The sequence below is a fragment of the Numenius arquata genome, chromosome 11 (assembly GCF_964106895.1).
Source record: "Numenius arquata chromosome 11, bNumArq3.hap1.1, whole genome shotgun sequence".
Taxonomy (NCBI): Eukaryota; Metazoa; Chordata; class Aves; order Charadriiformes; family Scolopacidae; genus Numenius; species Numenius arquata.
In genome coordinates, this window is record NC_133586.1 from 13,630,308 (window position 1) to 13,642,678 (window position 12,371).

At 43.1% G+C, this 12,371-nt stretch overlaps 1 protein-coding gene across 1 annotated transcript in view; it reads left to right on the plus strand.

Moving 5' to 3' along the window:
- Positions 1 to 379: 379 nt before the first annotated feature.
- The window catches only part of MAPK6 (mitogen-activated protein kinase 6), a 30,487-nt gene continuing 18,495 nt past the window's right edge, over positions 380 to 12,371 (plus strand). The window contains exon 1 of the mRNA XM_074155502.1: positions 380 to 587. The gene's annotated coding sequence lies outside the window, so the exon portion shown is untranslated. The remainder of the gene's footprint in view (positions 588 to 12,371) is intronic.

Consider the following 12,371-nt stretch of genomic DNA (forward strand, 5'->3'; position numbering starts at 1 on the left):
GAAGCATAGAATCTTGCTGGAAATATACTGAAATCTAAGAAACACCGTGTACAGACCTACAGCACTGGTTGCCGGATCAACTTATTCATTAGGTTATGGCTGCTTCTGAGAGTAGAAACAAAATTTAACTTTCAGGAGTAAACCCAGGATAATTTCTAGACTTCTTTGGGGACCAGTTTGCCCACTTTTATTCATGAGGTAATGAAAACAAACCTTCCCACTCCATAGCTCCTAATGCTCTTTCTGCATTGGTGGCCTATTTTTCTGCTTAAGGACAGGGAGGGACTGTTGAGTCACACACAATCTCGTGCCCTCCTCCTCCTCTCATTTAAATATTAATATGATGAATTATTACTAAAGTAACAGCTGTGCACTACTCATATCACAGCAACATAACCTTCCCCTCCTCATCGGAGCACAGCTATTCCTGACTCGTGTTTTCTGGTCGACCTTCTCACTTCTTCTGGACGACTTTTTAAAAATTACTTGTTAGTTCTGGTGTGCTGTCATTAGGATAATTGTTTGTTCTGTTCTTTCTGCTTAAATATTAATGATACTGAGGAATTCAAAAGATAGCTTCAGTAATGGTAAGTTAAATGTCTGTGTGTATTCTCCTATGAGATCTGTTTGTTTAGAGAAAGAAGTATAAAGGATAAAGATCAATCTTTCTAACTAACACTTAAAAACATCTCTCTCTGAGAATTACCAAAATAATAATAATTGTCTTTTATATAAATAAAAGCATTATATATTAGTCAGCTAGTGTCTCTAGATAATTCAGAGGAATAACTAACATTGTACCTAGAAATACTAATGCATTGCATCTCTGTAGGTAAAGTATTGTAAGAGAGACTGCTAATAAAATCATGAGACAACTCTGTATAGACTGCTGAAAATAAATATTTGGCATCAAACAAAGAAGGGGAGGGAATATGAAGGAAAGATAAAACACCCTGAGTTAGCTCAATACAATTGAAAATACCAGGGTAAAGCATTCCCAGCCAGATTTGGAAATGTTAGTAGATGGTTAAGTTTTGTGGGTAAAGGTCCTCTGCTGAGCACCTTTTCCATGGTTCTTGCATTTGTGTGTGTGTGTGGTTTACAAACCCACAGGTTTTTTCTCCTTGAAAATGTCACTCCTTGGAGTAATTTCCTGCTGCAGAAGGGGTGGCTGGGTTTGTTGGTTTCTGGACCACTGTTGTGGAGAACTTAATGCCAGCAGGAGTGTGTAGAAATCAGGTTTACTGGGTTTGCTCAACTGCTCATTGCTTCATTGGACAAAACTTAACTCTCTGCTCTTGTTACTTGGGGAGAAAAAAATCTGAAATGCTGTGAGAAAGATTTTAAAATGAAATGTCCATATTTTTATTTGAAATTTTTCATTTTAAAATTTTCTTTTAGTAAATCAGTGTTATTAAAGTCAAACAAAATGCTTTCCATTTGAATAAAATATTGGTTTATCGCTTTGTTGGGTTGTTTTAAATAGCTCGTAAATATACTGGGGAACCTAAAAAATAATCCCAATTTATAAATTATGTCCTTTTCCCACACCTGAAGAAATCAGTAGAAACTTTTTTCCCAATTAGCCTTACTAGTGACAAAAGAAAGGCAGGTAGGAGGCTTCTACTGCCTGAGAACTCTTCCCATTCAAAACCAGTGTCTAACCCCATGCCTGGATAGAGTACTGCAAAACGGGTTTCTAAGTCATGACTGCTCTGATGTAATGCTGAAAGTAGTGCTGTTACTTCTTGAATCATTTTTCCACTCTGCTTTTTTTCTGAACAAGTACTTAGTGGAAACAAATAGCCCGATCTGGACTGCTAGCAATTCCCACTGTAGTCAACAGGAGTAAACTCATGGATTGAGACATGCTTGGTACCACCTATATACATATACATATGTTACGTTTTTTCCCCTCTGTGCTCTGTTCCTCCTAAAGTTTGTGGGAGTTGGAAATTATTTTTTTTCTCAATTTGCCATTCACATCAGGGATTTTTTAATTCTCATGCAGGTTACTCTATTGCATTTTGGAAAAAAAACGTTGCCTTTATAAAAAGCTTTGATAAACTTGTAGCATAACCCCCAGATAAAATCTCATTTCAAACAGTCCCTTCAGATGATTATCTGCAGTGATTGCAAATGAACCTTGTAGCGATCTCATAACAACTGTCCTTGTGGACGGAAGAGGAACCTGCTGTCAGAACTACAAATAATTTACGTAACCCAATTTAAAGCTCTAACAAAATGTTCCCTTGTTAAGAGGATTGTTATACTTAACGTGTGAGATGAAAATACTTTCTGAAGGTCAGGAATGCACAGAAGATAGATTAGATCTCTCAAAAAGACAAAAAATAGGATTTTACCAGAAGTTTTTCCTCCGTCAGACATTCAACTTGGCATTCTCGGAAGCTTATATAAGCACAGCTTTATTCCTGCAAATGCTGTGTTTGCTCTGCAGAGGGAGAGGAGCTTCAGAGCTTCAGCTCGGCACATGGGAAAATATCACTGAAGGTAGACTGGGGACTCAGGCTATTTTTTGCCACTGCTGGCAGCATAAATAAAAGTTTGTTTTAAAGAACACAAGGGCAGATTTGGGGATGTATTTCCTCGACTCTGCCTGCCGCAGCTGCCAGCGTTATTCTGAAGGACCCCAGGCAGTTTGTCTACCTGCTGCAGGTGAGAGAGCCACCCCACAGCAGTGGGTGCCCAGGGGCCAGCGTGGGGCCAGCCCTGTGGGAGGGGGTGGGCTTGCTGATGTGCTGTGGCATTAACCTGGGTGAGCAGGAGCGGTGGGACTGAGCTGTCCCTTTTTGAGGTCTTCTGCTCCTGACCATAGCTCGGTAAAGGTCCTGGGAACTGACCTGCCTGCTGCTGGAATGCCAGAGGGGTGGGACAGGCTCAGCTAAGGCTGGAGACGGGGGCTCCAAGAAGTGCGTCCAACCCAGGCAGGGCATCGGGGCACCGAGTCGTGCACTCCTGGTGTTCAGTGACCTGGTTGCTTATGCTCAGCTGGGAGCGAGTGCTGTCTTCGTACAACTGTCAAACAGAGCCACAAAACCTGAATTTGACATGTTGGAAAACAGCTTTGTGAGATCCAGCTTTTCATAATAGGATCTTGGGGGTGGGGCAGGTCTTGAAGTGCTTTTCACATACAGTATCATGGAAATAAAAAGAAATTACAGCCTCTGTAAACATCAGAAAGTCAGACTAATGTTACCTGCTGCTGTTGCTCCCCATTCCCTGTGCAGTGACATGTGGTTTCTGTCTGTCCTTCCAACCAGCCAGAAGCTGAGGTTACGGAAAAGTTGACAATATTATTTAAACATTTCTTTACTCTCCTCCTTCACTGTTGTGTTCTCCTAATTCCTGGGGTCCTTCCCTGTAACCCCAGGTCTGCTGCCCGCCTCGACGCTGGCTGCCCAGCAACATTGCTAACGACAGCAGCAGTGAAGGCACAGACACGCAGGGGAAGCAGCAGGGTTTGTATGGTAGGAGAGGTTCTGTGTGACTGTGCACCGGAGCAAAATAATAGGAAGAAACTTTGCCCTGGAGAGTGGAGTATTTTCTTACATCCTCCTGCTTTCTGCTGCTAAGAGCCTTTTCCCACCTTTGCGAAGGGGAAGAGAATCTTGAATAGGGCACTCTGCATGCCAGTGGCTAGTGCCCAGTACCCCAGTGGGGCTTCTCTGTGCCCCTCCAGCAACCTCTCACTGATCCACAGGGAGAACACTGACAGCACCATATCCTCAGAAACTCTCTGGTCCACCCTTTTTTCCATCTCTAATGTGTTCCTGAATAGGAAGGCCATGTACCACCACCTTCACCAACAGCCAGCAGCTTACGAGCCCCAGGGGTGTTGGAGAAGGCTGCCTAGAGAGGCATGGCAGCATGCAGTAGCTTGCTGGGTGCCTTCTGCTGGGCGAGGAGAAGGTGTGAATGTGCCTGTCCCTTTGCCCAGGCAGAGGAGTGGTGATGGGAGAGAGGCTGTATGTGTGGGGAACGGTGGCATAGCAAGGCAGGACCTGACACTTGCAGCCCCTTGGTGGCTCGGGCAAGGCTGAGGAGCTCTCGTGTTGGGATTGCCTTGGTCTCACTGCTTGCCTCCATTTCCATAGACCATGACTTTGCTGATGGCTAATTCTTTGGATGGAAACGTTTCTGTGCCAGGTATATTTGCAAATCTGAACTTTGCTGGAACATTTAGCTCAAATATTATGTCATTTTACAAGAACCAGGGTGGAGGAGAGCATTGATTTTGCCCTGCTTAAAAACAGGCAAACAAACAAAAAGTTTTTAAAATGCCCTTGCCTGTTCTAAAAGAGGAGGGCAGTCTTGGCATCCAGAATCAAAGATGCGTGTTTTATCTTTGTGAAAAATCTCTTGATTTCTATGAACTGGAGACCTCAGGTTTTGCAGACTGGATAGATGTGGTAGCAGATAAATTCCCATGCAGTCTGTCAGTCCTGGGTGTGCTTCAGCCCTGTCAACTTCTGAACAGAAATTTTCCTGTGACTGTATCCACAAGCTGATGCCAGCTGTGTTGGGTTTGGGCACCTGAATTGAATACAAGTGGACTGTTCCTCCCATGCGCTGCTTTCAGTGGCTCCTGTTGGCTCCAGTTAAGAAGCTGGAGGTAGCTACCTGACTCACGTGCAGAAAAAACAAGGACCGAATAGGTAGGAAATTTCTAAGGAGTAGGTTGGGAGAAAAGTAAAAATGAAATTTGAATTGGAAAGGAGAAAATAAAATAGAAACTGGGAAATTGGAGGAGACTTGGAGAAACTGGATGAGCAGCTGAGAGGGAGTGGAGAAGCTGGTGTGGAGGGTGTGTAAACACAGCTTCTTGGGGGGTACAAGCACAGCTATTCGGGGACTTTTGGCGCTGGGGAAAATCAGAACTGCCTGGACAAAGCCCAGTGTAACTTGCAGAAACTGAGAATTCAAAGCTTCAGGAACTGCACTTGGTGCAAGAAGTACCAATCACTTTGAAAAGTGGGTTGAAAAGTTGAACAGTGGAATAAAGTACCAATCCCTTGCAAAATTCAGTTCTAGCAATCTTAAATTGTGCATTAAGGGCTGCTGTGACCTTGATCTTTGTGACTCAGCTCAGGAAGGTGGAAACGATAATATCCTGACATTCTTGCAGATTGTAGAAATTAATTTAATGGGTATTTGCAGAGCCCTTAAACCCTGGTGATTCTGTCCTCAGACTGGGGCTATATGTGGTGAATAGCACACAGGGCAGTACACTGACTTTATTTTTTCTTGGTAGCCAATTACTGGTAATCAGGTGAGCGCTATCTGTCTTGTGCAACGAATGAAGCAGAGCACTGAGCACTTGTAAGGAGAAAAGGGAGTATCTGCTCGTGCAGTAAAGCTGTATCAGAGCAGACAGAGCTTGTTCTGATTACTGTGATTGTCATGTCACATGGAGTTCCCTTCAAAGGTCAGAGAAGTTTGCTAGCTGACATTAAGGCCCATATTCCCATGTTCTCCTGCTATCTGAAACGTTAGAGCAATTAGGAAGATAAATCTTCTTGTAACTCCATGTGAAAAGGTTCAAAAGTTTCCATTACTACCCGGCTGTTTCACTTGATTTCGGCAGTTACCGCAGGTTCTCGGTTGAAGTTTTCCTACTTGACAACAGCCTGTTCAGGCCTTGCCACTGATTTACTATCACCTAGCAATGATTACATTTGTATTGTTTACTAACAAATATCATTGGACCTGGGATGATAAACATGGGGTACAGGGTAGTACTTTGATCGCAATTTGTACATGTAGTCCTTGAATCATTTTTACTACAAGCAAATGAATTGCCTTAATTATTTAAACAGGGGTATTATCTCAAACCATAATAATCTCACTTTACTGTGTAGTTATAGGAAGTATGTGATAGCCCATGCAGCTATGGAAATACCAGCTCGGGTAGTCTGTCAGGAAAAAATAAACACCTGACATCTCAAAACCTTTTCTGGGTTGCGAGGAAAACCACCACCTTGGTTTTGATGAATACTGCACTGTCTTGTGAAGTCCTTGTGAAAGCATCTCTAACAGACAGGCTTGAGAGTGTTAAGTCCTCTTTGGAGTTGGCCATGGAGCAGGATGGTTTGGGCAACGGTAATGAGACTCCTAGTCCAGCCCTGGCTGGATGATTTGACTCTGAAAGCAAGGGCTGAGCCTCATGTCCATCCTTGATTTCTGAGATACACCTTTTCTCAGACAGTCTGTAGCTAGAGAGGGTGACTGTCCTGGAAAAGTTAACACCAAGGAAAAGCTGAGAGGTTTGTAAGCTGCAGTCTTTCCCTTCTGGGCCACCATTTCAAGACACAGACTACCAAGAAGAGTTTGGCCACTGTTGTCTGGTGGCTGAAGCCCGACTCTTCATTACTTCGGGTGGCCAAGTGAAATCTCCTGTAGCATAGCCTGAACTTCTCACAAATTGTCTCCCACTACTGAACACAAGTGAATGCATTTGTCTGCCTAACTTCTGTGACAATAGATGCAAGGGAACAGAAAGTCTTTCAGCTGGTTTGTGGCGCTGTGAGCCACTGGGGACGTCAGATTACAGATAGGAACCACTTGGCAGCTCTTGCTGTCATCCAGGGCAATGCTGGAATAGGTCACGGAGCACACATGAACTCTAATATCATGTTGGAGTTGTTGAATTGCAGCAATCATGAGAACTAAGTATTGCAATCAGAGCTGGTCCAAAGGTTGAAACTCCTATTCTTTGAATCATCTTGATTACTTTTGTTTTGGGAGTGTCCAGATTAAACAATAAGAAGAAACTTGAGATAATGGTTAGCAACTTTTTGTGTTTACTAAAATAGGTTTATCAGGAATTGATTTGATTTTAACTGAGGCTTAAATAATTCTCTAGTGTTTCGTAACACACACAGAATGAGGGAGGAATACCTTTCCCTGTCACAAAACATAGCTTTAGGTGTATGTGGTATCTCTTAAGTTTTCATTTAATATTTTTTAACTGAATGTGATTGAAAACTGTTTAGAGATGTGCTGGAGATAAGAGAATGCTGATGCACTAAAACGCAGAAGGTTTCTCTACCTCTTTATCTTTCTTAATTCCAGCTCACTTGCAAAGTAAATCTCGCTATTCAGATTATGAAAGAACCTCTAGGAATAACTATACAGTGAAATGTTTACCTATATGAGATAACTTTCTGGTTTTAGGACTGTTTCTCGGTGATCCCTCAGCACTGGGGTATCCTGTGAAGGTTATTTCTGAGAAGCACTCTGTGTGAGCTCTGTACAAGAAGAGAGTGTCTCCACGGAGGAGACATAAATCTTATGTTTCTAGAATAACAAAGATTCAGTCAGATTTAATGGCTTTAATGGGGGAAAAAAAAAAAAAAATCAAGGTCTTCACTAGAGTACCAGAAATTTAGATCATGGGTAAAATAACTTAGTACAAAAGCTCAAAAAATGTGTCATGTATTATTTATTCCTTTCATAGGCAGGAATGCTCCTAGGCTCTTCTGTCTGTCATGGGAACAGATAGCTTACAAACGGGTAGAAACCATCCACTCCTGGAAGTAGGATGCCTCTGAGGAATGGTTGTCAGAGGGATCATATATGCAATTCTCTGTTCTTGGGCCGGCCTCCCCGGTGCTGGGTGTGTGGGAGAGTGCTGGGGGTGGTTATGGCAATGCCCCTGTGCAGAGGAGTGGTGGATGTGCTTACATGCTCACCCGCTTCTAGCGCCCAGTGCAGAAAGGAGACAGGCTCATGGCTGCTCTGAGAGCAGGTCCCTGAGCCCCACATGATGCTTAACTGCAACGTGGGAACATAGAGGACTTAAATATATCATTCTCTGGACTGAATGACTCGAAAAGTTCATCCGCTGGGGAGGTACACTATCTATTTCTCACGAATCGTTGTAGTCTTCCATGTAGAGCACGCTGTTCAGGCACCAGCAGTGTGAAAGTGTGTAAGGAGTGGGCTGAGAGGCGCTTGCTGCTGTTGGAAGAGAAACCAACTTGATAGTGGGGGAGAAATCTGGAGTCACCGTGTTGAAGTTAAATCTGTTAGGAGTTTTGCCATAGACTTAAGAGAGCTGAGAGTTTGCCCCCATTCCGAATAAAGCATTTATTTGGGGTTAAATTGCTGTGCTTTATCTTCATGGCTGCTGATAGAAACAAAATGAGACAGTGAGTTGGTGCTCCATTTGTATTACTATTGCAAAGAGGAACAGACAGTTCTTGGGATCAGATGAATAGACACAGATTAACCTCTAAGCAGCTATTATTGGAGCACATTTAAAGCAGTTTGAGTTGGAAGAGCTTTTGCTGAAGCTGATGGGAAATGCCAGGGTAAGAAGATGATCCCAATGTTTGGCACCAGTCAGAGTCTAGAGAATCTCCAATGCGTGTGTTGGCATTTATAGCATGTTAGGAGGGGAAAGCTCCTCCTCGAGAGTAACAAAGTGAGTTTAGACAATTCTGGTCAGTTTCTCCTCTTCAGAGGAAAATCTAATTTTCCTGTTTTTCATTGCAATGTAGTTGCAAGCAAACAGACTCCTTGCTTGAGCTGTAATAAGATAGAGATCTTGTGTTTCGTAAGCTTGATGCCCTCTGTAGTAAATGATGCTTCTGTGCATTTTTTTTTCCCCGTGTAGTAGTCAATGGTGCAAGTCCCTCTTTCCTGAGCACTTCAGACAGTTGCCCTCTGTGGAGTGGCCTGAGATCTTGCATCATTTCCTGTCATCTGTCCAAAGCTATTTATAAATATGTCTGCTGATTCTGGCACACAGGCAAAATCCAGTTTTCTTGAGAAAACAAACAGTTTGGAAATGTATTCCTTCCCAGCAAGTGTCTCAAAACTGTTGAGAAAACCTGAAACATCCTAGAAAATCTTAATGAAAGCTAAGACATAATGGGGTTGGGGAATATGAGGAATTGAATAGTCCCATATATGTAGTGGAAATCTTTAAAAATAGATGGTGCATCGTGTACTGAGAAGAAGTTACGGTGTGTTAAGGGAGAGGGGGTTGTTTCAAAATTGATTCGTTAACAAAATAAAAACTTTGGGGTTTGATGTCTGAAGATATAACAAAAGTGACTCGAGGTAGCTTTGGCAATGCTGACCATTTGCCATATAATTCAATGGTAGATGTTCTATAAAAAGTTTCTACTTTTCTGATATTTCTTGGATTTTCTCTCCAGCTTCAGAGACTGTCTGAGGTAGGGGTCTGGCAGGGACAGTAGGATGCATTAAGAGAAGCAGCGTGTTTCCCAGTCAATCTGCTGCTTATGATAAGTGCTATTTCGGGAATTCTGAAAAAGCGTGTTGGCCACAGAAGAAACGCATCCCGAGCAACAGTACTCACATTGGCTTCCCACCAGCCTGCCTTGACCCTGCTGGCACTGTGCTTCTTGCCTCTTGATCTTTAGCCATCCAGTGTGCTGCTTCCTCGTGAAACAGCTGCACCTGTGAGCTTTGGGCACATTGGAGACCACTGTGTGCGGGGCAAAGTGAGTGGAGGATGGCCTCTGCCTGAGCAGTCACAAAGATACGATTTCTTAATGTGTCTCACAGTCCAGCTTGTTTCATCTTGTTTTGGCAAACCACCATAAGTATCACAGTGCCACAGGTGGCCTAGGCTGAGTTGGAGTCCATTTCCTACTCAGGAAGACAAAAATCTAAGTAATAGAAGAGGTCTGAGACTCTTCCACTATGACCAATTAGTATTGCTTTCCCAACCCTCAAGTTTCTTGAGGCAGCAACAGATCATCATCTCGATGGCTGACAAAGATTCACTGCTGGTCATGCACCAGTTCATCTGGGGTTTATTGCAAAATAATATCTGAAAGTGTTTGAAATGCCTCAACTCACTGCACCTCCCTTCTCCCCTTGTAAGCTTGCAGATAACAGTTGTTGCTATTTGATATGTAAAAGTTGTGTAGCCTCAGGCTGCTAAAGCAGTGTATTAGCTGATGCCGTGTATCTGTATTGAGCTTTGCCCCCTGTAAATGTATTTCAAGAGGATTCCGGTGTTGGTGAAAATGTTAGCGAATGTTAGTCCGATTATTATTTTTTTCTCTGTAAATGACAAGCACTGCAGCACCAGCTGTATTTACAATTGCACAGCAGAGGCTTTATCTCTGTAATGCAATAGCAATCAAAATGCTGCATGTGGGAAGGTTTACTGTTCTATAGGAAAGAACAAGAACAGTTCTACTGTTGCAGAACTATACAGATTGCATAGTTCTGCAATTAAATGCAATACTTCTACAAAAACGCATAATTGTTCTACATAAATCCATCATCAGGCCTTTATAACTTCTGCTCAAGAGCTGATGTGTTTTCCAGCAGGTATCCAAAACCAAATGCATTTTCTGCTGAGGACACCCCGCCCTGCTGCCAGGGCATCGCTCCACATGGGAGTACTCAAGGTATTACAGATATTTAAATAAAAGCTATGCAGTAACGTGCTGCCTTACAGCTCTAGCAGCACCACTGCCAATGAAGTAACTAGCACAGAGATGCCTCAGGCAATTGCTCTGGTGCCACTTCAGTGGGCAGTGTGTTCTCCCAACTGCGTCATTTGAGGTTTTGGAGGTGGGGATGGGAGCAGTGCCTTCCTGCAGGTCTGAATGGGGGAGAACCGTCGCACACAGAATTCTCTTGCACCTGAAGTGCTGGGACAAAATCATTTGGTGCTTCCTGTTTCCACTTCATCCTATGCTTTGCCTTGTCACGACAGCCCTGTTCCTCTTTCTGTAGAATGTTTTCCAGCTGTAGATTCATCCACTGACTGGATCTACAGCCTGACTCTAGCACACCTCTCATGTCCCACACGGGGAAGTTCGAAGCAACTCAGGTCACTTGGAGCACCCAAGTACGAAAATGTTGGTACTAATCATCCTTTAAAAGGTGATTAAACCTAACTCATACTGCCTCAATTGCCTACCTTGGTAAATTTTTCTACATTTTCTATTCTGTGCATGAATAGCTACTGATAGCTACCTCTATGCAAGGTTAACTAATGAGGAATTAACAAAAGGCTGGGAAATCTGGGAGAGCTCCAGCCCTACAAGTGAATTTCACATGCAGAGGGGCTGAATCTTTCAGTGATGATCCAGCTACAAGGCAAGTTTTCTAAGCTTTCCTCTTCTCCCAGGATTGCCATGGCTTTGACAACTCCTGCCTTAGGCAGCTGCTCTGTCCCTGTGCTAAGTGTTGGTTAAGGAATTGCATGACTTAATAGAACTGTGATATTAAGCAGGGAGCCTGCATGCAGCTAGCTGTACCGGTGTCCTAGATTGCTGATGATCTACCAAGGGGGAAGAATGACTTGTTCTGGTTTAAGTGTTTAATGACTTTTTTTACCTGCAGACTCACAGAATTTCCAAAGTATGTCACAGAACACATTTATTTCTAACCTCAAAGTTGAACATTTTCTGTGACTTTCTGTTTCCACCTTCATTTGCCCTTTTTGCTTTGCTGCCTTTGGTTTGAATTGGTCTCTGTTAAAGGTCTGTTCTTTTCCAGTCTTTCTATTGTTTCACACAGGGATGAAGATCTTAGGGTTTGCCTTTTTCTTTTCTTCTAAGTCCCCTAATATCCTCATAGCTTCTCTCCTGATCGGAATGCAGATGGTACAAAGCTTGCTCTAGCAAAGTCAGTTCCACCAAGTGAGTGAAATGAGGTGATGGCATGGTGTCTGTGCCCAGGTAGCCTTGGCTACTGCCAAGTGGACTTTAACTAAAAAAGGATTTTGAGGCAAAAAATGGTTAAAAGTTTTTAAGATGGCAACATCTGTGTGATTACCTGCTAATAACGCTGACATGAAGTATTCTTTCAGATTTATTGGGAAAACTTCAAAGTCTGCAAACCCAGAGAGGGTTCCTTAGTGTTTGTGTTAAAAAGAACAAATAAAAAAGCTCTACATCCAGTATGGAAAGGTGTAGTCTGACCTTTTCCAGGAAATAGAGGTGCCCAAGAAGTGAAGCTACCCGAGCAGTTGAGTTGTCAGTGAAACTCAAATTTACCTGGACTGTTTGTGCTGAATGTCAGCACTATGAAACTGTACGCTGGAAAAGCAAGTGATTTGCAAAGGCTTTGCTTAACACCTGCAGAGAACTAGGTTAATTGGAGAAGGCAGCAGTTAAAGGAGACCCAAACAAACTATCAAAAACTCTTGGGAGCTGTGCCAGGAAAACCAAATCATACTTCAGGGCCCAGATCACCCTGCAGAACACAGATAAGCAGGAACAGGCCAAGGAGGCAGCAGAAATTGAGCGCTTCTTGAACTTCTCCCCATCTCCTTTTAAGAAGTGGGATTTTCTCTCCTCCCTATCCTCATGCAAAACGAACCCTAGACTTTGGTAAGAAACAAATGTATCCTA